The sequence below is a fragment of the Octopus sinensis genome, linkage group LG3 (genome assembly GCF_006345805.1).
Source record: "Octopus sinensis linkage group LG3, ASM634580v1, whole genome shotgun sequence".
Classification (NCBI taxonomy): Eukaryota; Metazoa; Mollusca; class Cephalopoda; order Octopoda; family Octopodidae; genus Octopus; species Octopus sinensis.
The window spans coordinates 81,411,247-81,423,746 of NC_042999.1; the positions used below are offsets into that span (position 1 = coordinate 81,411,247).

Consider the following 12,500-nt stretch of genomic DNA (forward strand, 5'->3'; position numbering starts at 1 on the left):
GACCTTTTCTGGTGTGTGCCTATAACATCTTTTTTCTGTTGTTATTCCATAATGTTGGCATAGCTTCCAATGTATGTAGGTTCCAACTCTGTCATGTCTGTGAATATATTCCTTCTTAGCCAGGACTGGGCAGCTAGAGATAATATGATTTATTGTTTCTTGTCCATCTCCACATATACTGCAGTTACTTGTAATATTTCTTTTCATAACATGTTTTTGGTAATTTCTGGTGGGGAGGCTTTGGACTTGTGCTGCAATTAAAAATCCCTCTGTTTCTGCTTTGAGTCCTGAGCTTCTCAGCCATTGCTGGGATTTTTCTTTGTCTATTTCTTTTGCGTTTAGTTTAGTGCAGTATTTACCATGAAGGGGCTTTTCTTGCCATCGTTTTATCATGGCTCGTTGCTGTTCTATTTTTATTTTGGATTTCATTTGTTTTATAGCTTTTGTTGTTTCTTCATCATCTTCTTCTTTGTTTTTATTAGGTGGTATGATTTCTTGTTTGTATTTGTCAGCTTCCTTAAATACTGAGCACAGTTTTTTGTTTTGCTCGTGTTTTGCTGCTATCTGGATCAGTTTTCCTTCCTTCTGAAGTAAGTATTTTTGCAGTCCTATGGTGGTTATTTTATAGTAGTTTTCCAGCTGTATAAGGCCTCTACCACCTTCTATACGTTGTATATATAGTCTTTCTATGTCAGATTTTGGGTGATGCATCCTAGATCCTGTCAGTATTTTTCTTGTTTTCCTATCTATTTTGGACAGTTCATTTCGTGTCCAGTTAAGGATATTGTAGCTGTAACTTATAACTGGGACAGCTAAAGTGTTGATACCTATTATCTTGTTTTTAGCATTGAGCTCTGTTTTTAGTATTGATCTAACTCGTCTATAATATTCTTTTTTTATTTTCTCTTTCATTTGTGTGTGTTGTGTCTTATCTAGTTCATGGATTCCTAAGTATTTGTAAGTTTGGCTTTGGTCTAATTCTTTTATTTCATTGGTTTTATCTAGTGTGATGTTGTTACTCTTAACTAGTTTTCCTCTTTTCATGGTTACTTTGGCGCATTTTTCTAATCCAAATTTCATATCTATTTCTTTGGTAAATCCATGAACTGTCTTTAATAGTGTTTCCAGCTGTTTGTCATTTGCAGCGTATAGTTTTAGGTCATCCATATATAAAAGGTGGCTGATCGTTTTGCCGTAACATTTATATCCGCATCCAGTTCTATTTAGCATATCAGATAGAGGTGACAGTGCCAAGCAGAAAAGGAGTGGAGAGAGCGTGTCTCCCTGGAATATTCCTCTTCTAATGGGGATGTCTTTGGTTTTCATGAGTCCCTCTTTTGTTTGGAGGTGTAGGACTGTTTGCCATTTATTCATAGAGTGCTCTATGAATTTTATGATTCTTGGTGCTACTTTGTTAATGGCTAGTGTTTCGAGGATCCATGTGTGGGGGATGCTATCAAACGCCTTTTTGTAGTCAATTCAGGCCATACTGAGGCCTTTCTTCTTTCTGTGGCTGTCTTCAGTTACGGCTTTATTAATCATTAGTTGATCTTTACAGCCATATGAGCCCTTGCGGCATCCTTTCTGCTCTTCTGGGAACAGTTTGTTTTCGTCCAGGTGCTTGTTCAGCCTTTGCGATATCACTGCAGTAAATGCCTTGAACATAGTAGGGAGGCAGGTTATTGGTCTGTAGTTTTCTGGTTTTGTTGTTTCATTTGATTTGGGAATTAAGATGGTTTTCCCCTTCGTGAGCCATTCAGGCATTGTCTCTGGCTCTGCTAGTATGCTGTTAAAGTTTTCAGCCAGCTTTTTGTGCATTCCTGTTAGATATTTCAACCAGAAGTTGGGGATCTTGTCATGCCCAGGTGCCTTCCAGTTGCTTAGTTTTTGCAGTGCCTGGGTGACCTCTTCAGTTGTTATGGGGGTCCAAAGTTGTTCAGATGCCGAGTTTGTTATTTTGATACTCCTTTTTTTTGGCTGTTCGTTCGCCGACCATATTTCTTTCCAGAATTCTTCCAATTCTTCTGCCGTTGGTGCTGCAGTGACTTCTATTTTATTTTTGCCCAGTTCTTGGTAGAACTTTTTGGGGTCGGAGTTGAACTTTTTGTTCTGTTCAAAGAAGCGTTGGCGTTTCTCGTACCGGCGGATCCTTTGAGCTTTGGCAAGGATATCTTGCTTCAGCTTTTCTTTTATCTCCGGCAAATCTTTTTCTGTGATGTTATATTTGCGGAGCATTTTTGTTCTCTTTTTGTTGCTCAGTAGCGTTGCTTGTTTGCTGATTTCATTAAGAATCGACAGGTCTTTTCTAATTTTTTTTTTTTGTTTTGCATGTTATTTATCCACAGGGTTTGTTTGGGTGGTGGTACTCCTGTTTGGGCGGGTTTGGGTGAGTATCCAGCTTCTTTTGTGGCTGCAGTGGCTGCTGCGTATATCAAGTCATTTAGTTCAGTGATATCACTTTTTTTGTTTCAGTGGCTAGTTCAGTGACGGCTAGGTTTATGTTGTTTATAATTGGTGTTGTTATTGCGTTTATTTTGATTCTTGGGAGGTATGGTCGGTGGTCCATTTTGAGCTCTGTGGTTTTTAGTTCTTTGATTATTTTATTTTTTATATTATCATAATCATTAGGCTCCCCTTCGTTGTTTACATCGTGTTTGTTGGGAATGTTGCGTTTGTCTTCGTGTTTTACAGTTTCAGTGTTTACATTATTGGGCATTGTTGTGTGGCTTCTATCTACATTTTCCTGGTGTATTTTTTTCTTTTAAATGTTCTATTTCTATTTCTGATATTTTTTTGGCTTTGAGAATGTATCTTCGTACGTTAGCTAATTTATTAGGGTTCATTGCTGTATCCAAGTCTATATCTCTATTATTTTCCTTCCATATTTTATATGTATGTGTTGTTGTATTTTCATTTTGTGGGTAGAGCATTGCTGTGAAGTATGCGTGTAAGATAGAAATGTATTCCTCACGTGTCCATTTACGTCTTTTGGGTTTTAATTGCGGGACATGAGGTACAACGTCCGGCCCATTATTTTGACGGTTGTCATTTTCGTAGGGTACCGGTCCGTTTATTTCTGTTGTCACATTATTTCGCACGTGTAGTTTTTCGTACATTTTTTGTTGTAGGTTTAATGTACGTACCGCTCGATTGTTATTCTTGGGTTGAATAGTATCGGTGGCATTTAATTTCTTGTAGTTCCTTTGTACATGGTGTTTGAGGTCGGGGATGATCGTGTTGTTCCACGCATGTTTACATGTGTTGTGTTAGAGGTGGAGATAATATCGAGTCAAACTACATCATTTCGTTTCGAAAATAGTAATAACTTTCAATTCGTATTACTTACTCGGATATAGTCCAATTCTTTGTTTGTAAATCTTTGGCTCCATAGGGTGTCCTTGTTTTCCATGTTTGTGGATAGATTTCGGAGCTCTGTATTTTCCTTCTTACATCTTAAACGTCCCCGGTGTCTCTCCTTATTATTATTATTATTATTATTATTATTATTATTATTATTATTATTATTATTATTATTATTATTATTATTATTATTATTATTATTATTATTATTATTATTATTATTATTTATAGTAGACGTCCCACAGTATGCAATATCGTGAGGTTGTTACTTGAAGATATTGTGTTTACGAGGGTTTGTACTGTTTGTCAAGTCACAAAAAGGACCTCAGACAGACAGTACTTTAGGCAAAATGCGTGCAGTTACAGGTAATGTCGACGTTTGCAATATACCTAGATTGTAGTGTACTTTTAAAGTCTTCAGGTGTTTTTTTTTCAGATTGGATGCTATTGAACCCATTGCTCCGATGACAATAGGGATGACCTTTACGCTTGACTCTCGTAGTTGCCACATCTTAGCGATCTCAATTCTCAGGTCCCCATATCTATCAACCTTTCTTTCATGATGACATGTTGATATCATGGCACTGCCACGTCAATTACTAGGCACACTTGTTTGTCCCTCCCAAAGGCTACCATATCCGGTCTTCGGGGCTCTTATTATTAAAGCTGCGAGCTGGCAAAATTGTTAGCACGACGGGCAAAACGAGTAGAGATATTTCGTCCGTCCTTAACGTCTGAGACCAAATTCAATCGAGGTCGACTTTGTTTTTCATCCTTTCGGGGTCGATAAATTAAGTACTAGTAAAACACTGGGGTCGATGTATTCGACTAGTCCCCTGCCTGAAAATTTCAGGCATTATGTTTATAGTAGAAATTATGATTATTATTATTATTATTATTATTATTATTATTATTATTATTATTATTATTATTATTGTTGTTGTTGTTGTTGTTATTGTTATTGTTATTGTTATTATCATTATTATTGTTATTATTATTATTATTATTATTATTATTATTATTATTAGTAGTAGTAGTAGTAGTAGTAGTAGTAGTAGTAGTAGCAACAACAGCTACAATTATAGTAGCCGTAGTAGTAGTAGGAGCAACAGCAGCAATTTTAGTAGTAGTAAACACAAGTAGATTCTAAATACATCACTGCGTGGTATTTGCTCGTTTTCAAGTGCAGTGGATTTACTTTCATATGAATGCAATACTGAGAAGCAATAATAATAATAAGATGAAGACTTTTGATAAAAGCAGCTTATTGTAAAAATAGCGTGAGGGGTTGATTTTATTATAAGAAAGTAATTGTACGTATAACACGTATGATGTACGCCGCTGTAATAACATTGAACATGTTATTACCTATAATAATACTTGGAGTAAAAATATATACAAAGACATTCTTAAGCAATACTTACTATCAAGCAGAGAATTATAAGGCGGGGCAATATATTCTAAGGTATTACAGTTATGCACACGCATACAAATACATAGTTTAGTCTTATATATATATATATATATATATATATATATAATATATATATATATATATATTATATATATATATGTATATATATATATGCAATGTATATTTATATATATATATATATATATATATATGCAATGTATATATATATAATATATATATGCATACATATATATATTATATATAACACACATATATATATATATATATATATATATATATATATATATATATATACATACATTTTTGTATATCTTCATAGACACTTGTGCGTTCATGTTTGCACATGTACGTGATGGAATTATTGAATATGATATCTGCTTATTTATACTGTAAGTATACTTCATTTATAAACTTCTCAAATATGTGTAATAAAATATTTTCTTCCAAGTACAGTAACACTTAAAGGGATCAACATTGTATAATTTTATATCAAATTCTGTAAACATCCATCTGTTGTTCCTATTCTCTGTCGATCTCACTCAATCAGTTTCTCCTCTCTTAGTATACCAATTTGTGTGTGTGGATATATGTGTGTGGATATATGTGTGTGTGGATATATATGTGTGTGTGGATGAAGTGCTTCTTTCGTGTCTAAAACCGCAAGTATTACGTAAAATTTCCTTTAGAACTCTTGTGTAAACTGGCGTTGCAAATAGAATTGTTACTGGAACAATTATAACGAATCATTGAAAATGCTTTCAATAAATTTATATATATATATATATACATATATATATATATACATACGTATATACATACATACATACATACATACATACATACATACATACATACATACATACATACATATTACCGATGGAGGAACCGAATGCTGTGTCTTATTACGGCTGTCTGTCATTTGCAAAGCCTGGGTAGGCTGAATTCACACGATCTAACAGTTTCGATGCCTGTAAGAGTATGTTTATGGCCCGCCTGCTATATACACACGATTGCTTTTATGTACCACAAATTCATGTGGGAAGTTATATAATGGCAAATTACATAGTATTCACACACACACATATGAGACCAGTTGGTGCGTTGTGTTCGTGTTGTACGATCACTTTGACACCTGACCCCACATGCCACACAGTACACTTTTTCAGACAACGTCGATTTGATGGAGAGAATGAGCCAATGTGAGGCACGAGCATTTGATCAGTATAAGCAAATCATGTGTGTAGGTCGTTCGGCAAAAGCCGACCGCTCATATGCCGTCTTCGACGGGAAAGTCCATTGAGCTTAACCCTAGGCGCAGTAAGAGCCACTGAGGAGAATTAAGATGTTCTGCATCAAAATTCGAAATCGCAAGTGATGTTGCTATGCCTGCGAGAGTAGGGAGCTTTGTCTCCCTTGTCATCTTGTTAAAATAGTACTCTTGTGGCTAACGAGTCATTCTAGCAATGCCAGTACCACTTGTACCATCTGTCGCTTTAGTGACTCTCTCTCTCTCTCTCTCTCTCTCTATTTCTATATATATCCACAAACGCACACACACACATACACACACACACAAGGGGGTGTTTAAAATTTCTTGAGTGTGGATAAAAGAAAATACAGGGCGATCAATTATAATTTTATTCAACATATTTCCCCTCTTAGGTTCACACACTTATCTCCGCGTTTCTTTTTTTTTAAGCCCTGCAAAAGAACTCGGAAATTTGAACCTCCAGACAGATCTTTTGAGATACCTTTAAAACGAGGAACTTTTCACACATTCCATCGCGTGTATATACACACATATGTGTGTATATTCATACATACATACATACACACGCACACACACACATATATATATATATATTAATAGTAATGGTATGACAACAAAAGAACGAATGAGAGCTCGATATTATGTAAATAAAGGAATTTATTTGTAATAATATAGGTGACAATTTTTCGGTTGCTATAATAAGGCCCTGAGTTTCGGATGTCGGGGCGGAAAACTGCTTCGGCATCTTATCAGTTATTAGGACAATCAAAAATGATATGAAAAAGCCCGTTAACAAAGGGAAATTACTAGGTAGATGACCGTTATTAAGACAAACAAAAGAACTATTAGAATGTGAGCAGATATCTAATAGCGCTCTTGTTTGTCTTAATAAAGGTCATTTACATTGTAATTTCCCTTTGTTTAACAGACATTTTCATATCATCTTTTGATAGTCTTAAAAACTGAGGAGATGCCGGAGCAGATTACCCTCCCGACATCCGAAACTCGGAGATTTGTTTGGCAACCGAATAATTGTAACATATTATGTTACTATATATATATATATATATATATATATATATATATATATAATGATAAATATCAATGTGAGTTATATTACAGTAGCGGTAAAACAACGTGACGTATTTTTGCCATTTCAATATGGCTAACCCCTAAGGGTGGATGCTACTGTAGTTTTTAGCCCCAGGAGGACACACTCCTCCAGCTGGCCATAGACACACTTTCTGTGTCCTGTCAGTATTTGCAAGGGAAGTCATCCTTCCCGTCTTCAACTTATGATACACACGGACTCGAGTTTCGAGGTATTGACCTCTCGTCAGCGTGTGACAATCATAGTTGTCGCCGAGAATTAGATTTCCTTCACAAATACTTATACTTTTTCCAGCGTCCACTGTCGCTGATATTGAAAAAGTGAAATCAAACAATGATAAATATCAATGTGAGTTATATACAGTAGCGGTAACACAACGTGACGTATTTTTGCCATTTCAATATGGCTAACCCCTAAGGGTGGATGCTACTGTAGTTTTTAGCCCCAGGAGGACACACTCCTCCAGCTGGCCATAGACACACTTTTGAACAAATTAATTATATCTATGTTGTATAGAGGGCATTATTACACATAAATGCCTCACACTAAGAGGGACAAAGTCATTACTACCAAAATTACACTAATCATACCTAAATGTGAAATCACGGTGATACAGAACTAAATTCATTTTTTAAATGTCTTGCTTTGAAGAGCTGCATTTAGGTATGATTAGTGTAATTTTGGTAGTAATGACTTTGTCCCTCTTAGTGTGAGGCATTTATGTGTAATAATGCCCTCTATACAACATAGATATAATTAATTTGTTCAAAAGAAAAAAAAAATATTTTCGAATTCTTTTCTTTTATGAGGTTTTCACGCTAACTACCTGATAATTTCTTGTTAAGATTCCTTATTAAGAAGTTATCCTTAATTGTTAAATATATTATATATATATATATATATATATATATTATATTATATATATATATAATATATATAATATATATATATATATATATATATATACATATATATATATATATATATATATATACATATATATATATATATATACATATATATATATATATACATATATATATATATAATATATATATATATTATATATATATATATATAGTGTTACTCATATCCACCACCACTTAATTGGTACCTGTGATATGCTTGTACGATAGGTTTGGTATCCTATCTCGTTCCACTCCCTCCAATAGAGGGAATGCAACTCTTAGCATCTTAGCTATGTGAATTCTATAGCTCCCACGATTTTTCAGTTTCTTTTGTTGTTTCAATCAACCTGAATCCAAATAATTCCTTCAACGCAGATACACATTCCCCCATTTCTTCATTCCCATGCTGTTGCTGCTCATTTGATTTATGCTATAATTTATCTCTTTTATTCTATGAAATCGTTTTGTGTTGTAGACATCCGTTAGTTTTTAAAGAAATATTCTCGGTTTTCATTCTAACGGATTCTACATAATTTAAGGAGAATATCTTTTCATGATCTCTTTTGATTAGATTGCTTTGATGCATTATATATCTCTATGATTCTTTTCTCTTTTTCTTGTTGTGTAGATTTCTTGTACGTCCTATCGTTCTAGTACGATCTCCTCCTATCTTTTTCGAAATTTTATATTTCTCTACCCATTTTCCTTTTTAACAAGAGTTGTTACTGAATATACCATTTTGTTTAACCTACATATATTAAGGTTCTAGTTCGTTTCAACCTGTGTCTAACGTTGTGTTGATGTAGTAGCTATTTGTGATATTTTACCCTTGACAGATAACTTCCTTGGGCCAGAAGATATGAATTACTTTTAATTCAGTAGTTACTTCTACCATTAGTTTATGAGGATCATGGTTTCTCTTTCATGATTTTAGTTCGTATACGAGGGGGTACCACAATGTTTCTTACTTAAAGGGTATCGTGAAAGGCCTGTTCGGAGCCCCAACCTTCTGATCTTTTTACCCAGCTTAGAAAAACTGAATGACCGCTGCAATAAGTGTGTGAATCCGAGAAGGGAATATACTGAATAAAATCATAATTATGTGATCCTCCAGCATCTTCTTTTACCCAAAGCCAGCAACTTTTCAGTAACCCCTCTACAATATATTATTTTATTTATGGTGGTTAGAAGTTTGGCTCCTTCTTCCCCTATGCAATACACCGAGTTCACTGTTTTTAGCAGTCTTAAAATAACTAGAAGAGAACGAAACGACGGCTAGTCGTACTGGAATATTCCGCTGGATATTTGACTGAAAATAGTACCTATAATAGCCATTATTAACTATATAAGACATTACAAAGTTTCGTAATTTTTGTTTTAATGAAGTTTAATATGTTGTGAAGGACTGATGTAATTCGAGAATTTTGATCAGCTAACATTTAAGACAACTCAAATGCCCTAATGTTGTTAAGTTATAAGAAGTTCTCTTTCTTCTGACTCGTGCATAGCTATCATATTAGCAAGTAGACGGTGAATTGTCCCGTAGAATTCATTCGGATTATATCGCTTATATTAGTAGACGTTCACCTCTACTACTGTGTAAAATATTGCAGACTAGTTAATAATTTCACGGTATACAAATGAAAGTACAATTATTAGATTATCTGGCATTGATTCTTGTGCTTAGTTTTTGTTCTACGAGAAGGAAACATCTAACCATTAACTATGCATCGCTTAGAATACGGTTCAGAAATTTGTCCGGTATTGCAGTATGTTGAATGAAAACCGCCCAAATATTGATTGTGGTAATGCTTTGAGGAAATTTATGAAAATATCTGTTGTTATGCATTCAAGATATAAAGAAGGGAATTTCTAAAGTTAGAATAAAATATCCAGGGTATATCTACAAAAATATCCAACAAATATATATAGGGAAGCAAATACAATTATTTATCTATAAAAATGGCTAATACACTTTCTTCATTAACTTGTAAGATATTTGTAAAATGATTGACGTAAGAAAAGGGGATGGGGGAAGGGTGTTGAGGTGAGAGTAGGGGGAAGAGAAAGGAGGAGATGGAGGTGGATTACGAAAAAATAATGGCATTGAAGATAACAACGACGAAGACAATAGTGATGTTAAATCTGTAATAGTAAATGTTATAATTATTAAGACATTTACTATCAACGAGTTATGCCCATCATCATCTTACACTTCCACAGCAGCATATTCAACATTATCATCATGATCATCATCTTCATCATCATAATTATGGTCTGATCGTCATCATGTCGATCATGTTCCAGCTCCCGACAAAAAGATCAATACAAAGAACGTCTGCATCATTTGTAGTACAACAAATTACAAATACTAGAAGCGCCGACATTTACATCAAAGTCCTGTATATTAAGACAAAACTCTATAGATATTAATAGCACGCACAATAACGATTAACAAGAGGTTGAATGATGATGATGATGATGATGATGATGACGAAGACGTGGATGAGGATGATGACGACGACAACGATGATAATGATGATGACGATGATGATGGTTATGATAATGATGATGATGACGATAATTATGATGGTGATGATGACGATGACGACAACGATGACAGGGATGATGATGATGAGGACGACGATGAGGATGATAATGATGATGATGACGATAACGACGACTACGATGTCGACAGCGACGGTGATGATGATGATGAAGATGACAATAATCATGATGATGACGATGATGAAGTTGGCGACGACGGGGATGGTGATGATTATGACGTGAATAACGGTGATTATAACGATGACGATGATAATGATAAAGATGATGATGATGATGGTGGTGGTAGTGATGACGATGACGACAACCATGACAACGATTATGATGACGACGCCGACGACGATGAGGATGATAATGATGATGATGACGATAACGACGACGACGATGCCGACAGCGAATATGACAATGATGATAATGATGTTGATGATGATGACGATGATGATAATGAGGATGAAAATGATGATGATGATGATGATGATAGGGGTGGTGGTGGTGGTGGTGATGATGTTGATAATGATGATGATAATGACGACGTTGGTACTGGTGATGGTGCCGGTGGTAATGGTGACGGTGACGCCGATGTTGGTGATGATGGTGACGGCTATGTTGATGACAATGATGGGGGAGAGGGATAGCCGTAACTCGGATGATACATACATCGCACTTAAGCCTGACGGTAATGAAAAGGATAAAATGCGGGTGATAATGATGATAAAAGTGTTGCACGTAACGGTAAAATTAATAGAATTAGTAACAAAAATTGCAATAATTCAATGAATATTGTTGGATAAATATTTTGGAGGAGGAGAAGGAGGAGGAGAAGGAGAAGAAGGAGGAGGAAGAGGAGAAGGAGAAGAAGAACAAGAACAAGAACAAAAAGAAGAAGAAGAAGAAGTAGGAGTAGAAAAACAACAATAACAAAGAGGAGGAGGAGAAGAAGAAGGAGGAGGGGAAGAAAAAAGAAGGAGAAGAAGAACAACAAGAAAGGGAACAAGAACAAGAAAAGGAACAAGAACAAGAAAAGGAACAAGAACAAGAAGAAGAAAAGGAACAAGAAGTAGAAGAGAAAAGGAACAAGAATTAGAAGAGTAGAGAAGGAAGGAGAAGTAGAAGAAGAAGAAAGAAAATAGAGATAAGAAGAAGAAGAAGAAGAAGAATAAAAAGAATAAGAAGAAGAAGAAAAAGAAGAAAAGAAAAATAAGAAGAAGAAGAAGACGAAGAAGAAAGAAGAAGAGAGGAAGAAGAAAGAAGAGGAAAGAAGAAGAAGAAGAAGAAAGAAGAAGAGGAGAAGAAGAAAAAAGAAGAAGAAGAAGAAGAAGAAGAAAAAGAAGAAGAAGAAGAAAAGAAGAAGAAAAGATACTAAGAAGAAGAAGAAAAAGAGAAGAAAAAGAAGAAGAAGAAGAAGGAGAAGAAGAAGAAGAAGAAAAGGAACAAGAAGTAGAAGAAGAAGAAGAAGAAGAAGAGGAAGAAGAAGAAGAAGAAGAGGAAGAAGAAGAAGAAGAAGAAGAAGAAGAAGAAGAAGAAGAAGAAGAAGAAGAAGAAGAAGAAAACATGCTAGTGATTGCTGCGACAGTGATGATATAGAAAATGCGGAAAAGTAAGAGGAGGACGACGGCGATGAGAAAGAGGAGAAAAATTATGCTGGGGAGTAGAAAGACATGTCGGTATTGGTGACGTTTGTTAGTTTTTCGGTGGCAGCAGTAATGTTGCTAGGTGAGTTGTTGGTGGGCTTGTCGGCGCCTGCGGCAACGGCATGGTATTGGCTTTTGTGGCGGTATTAACGGTGGTGTTGATATGATAATGATGATGATTTTCCATTATTATTATTATCATCACCATCACTATCAAAAT

The 12,500-nt window shown here is 35.0% G+C and overlaps 1 pseudogene; it reads left to right on the forward strand.

The window, feature by feature from the left end:
- Window positions 1-9,809: 9,809 nt before the first annotated feature.
- Window positions 9,810-12,500, forward strand: part of LOC115209494 — a 2,901-nt pseudogene continuing 210 nt past the window's right edge.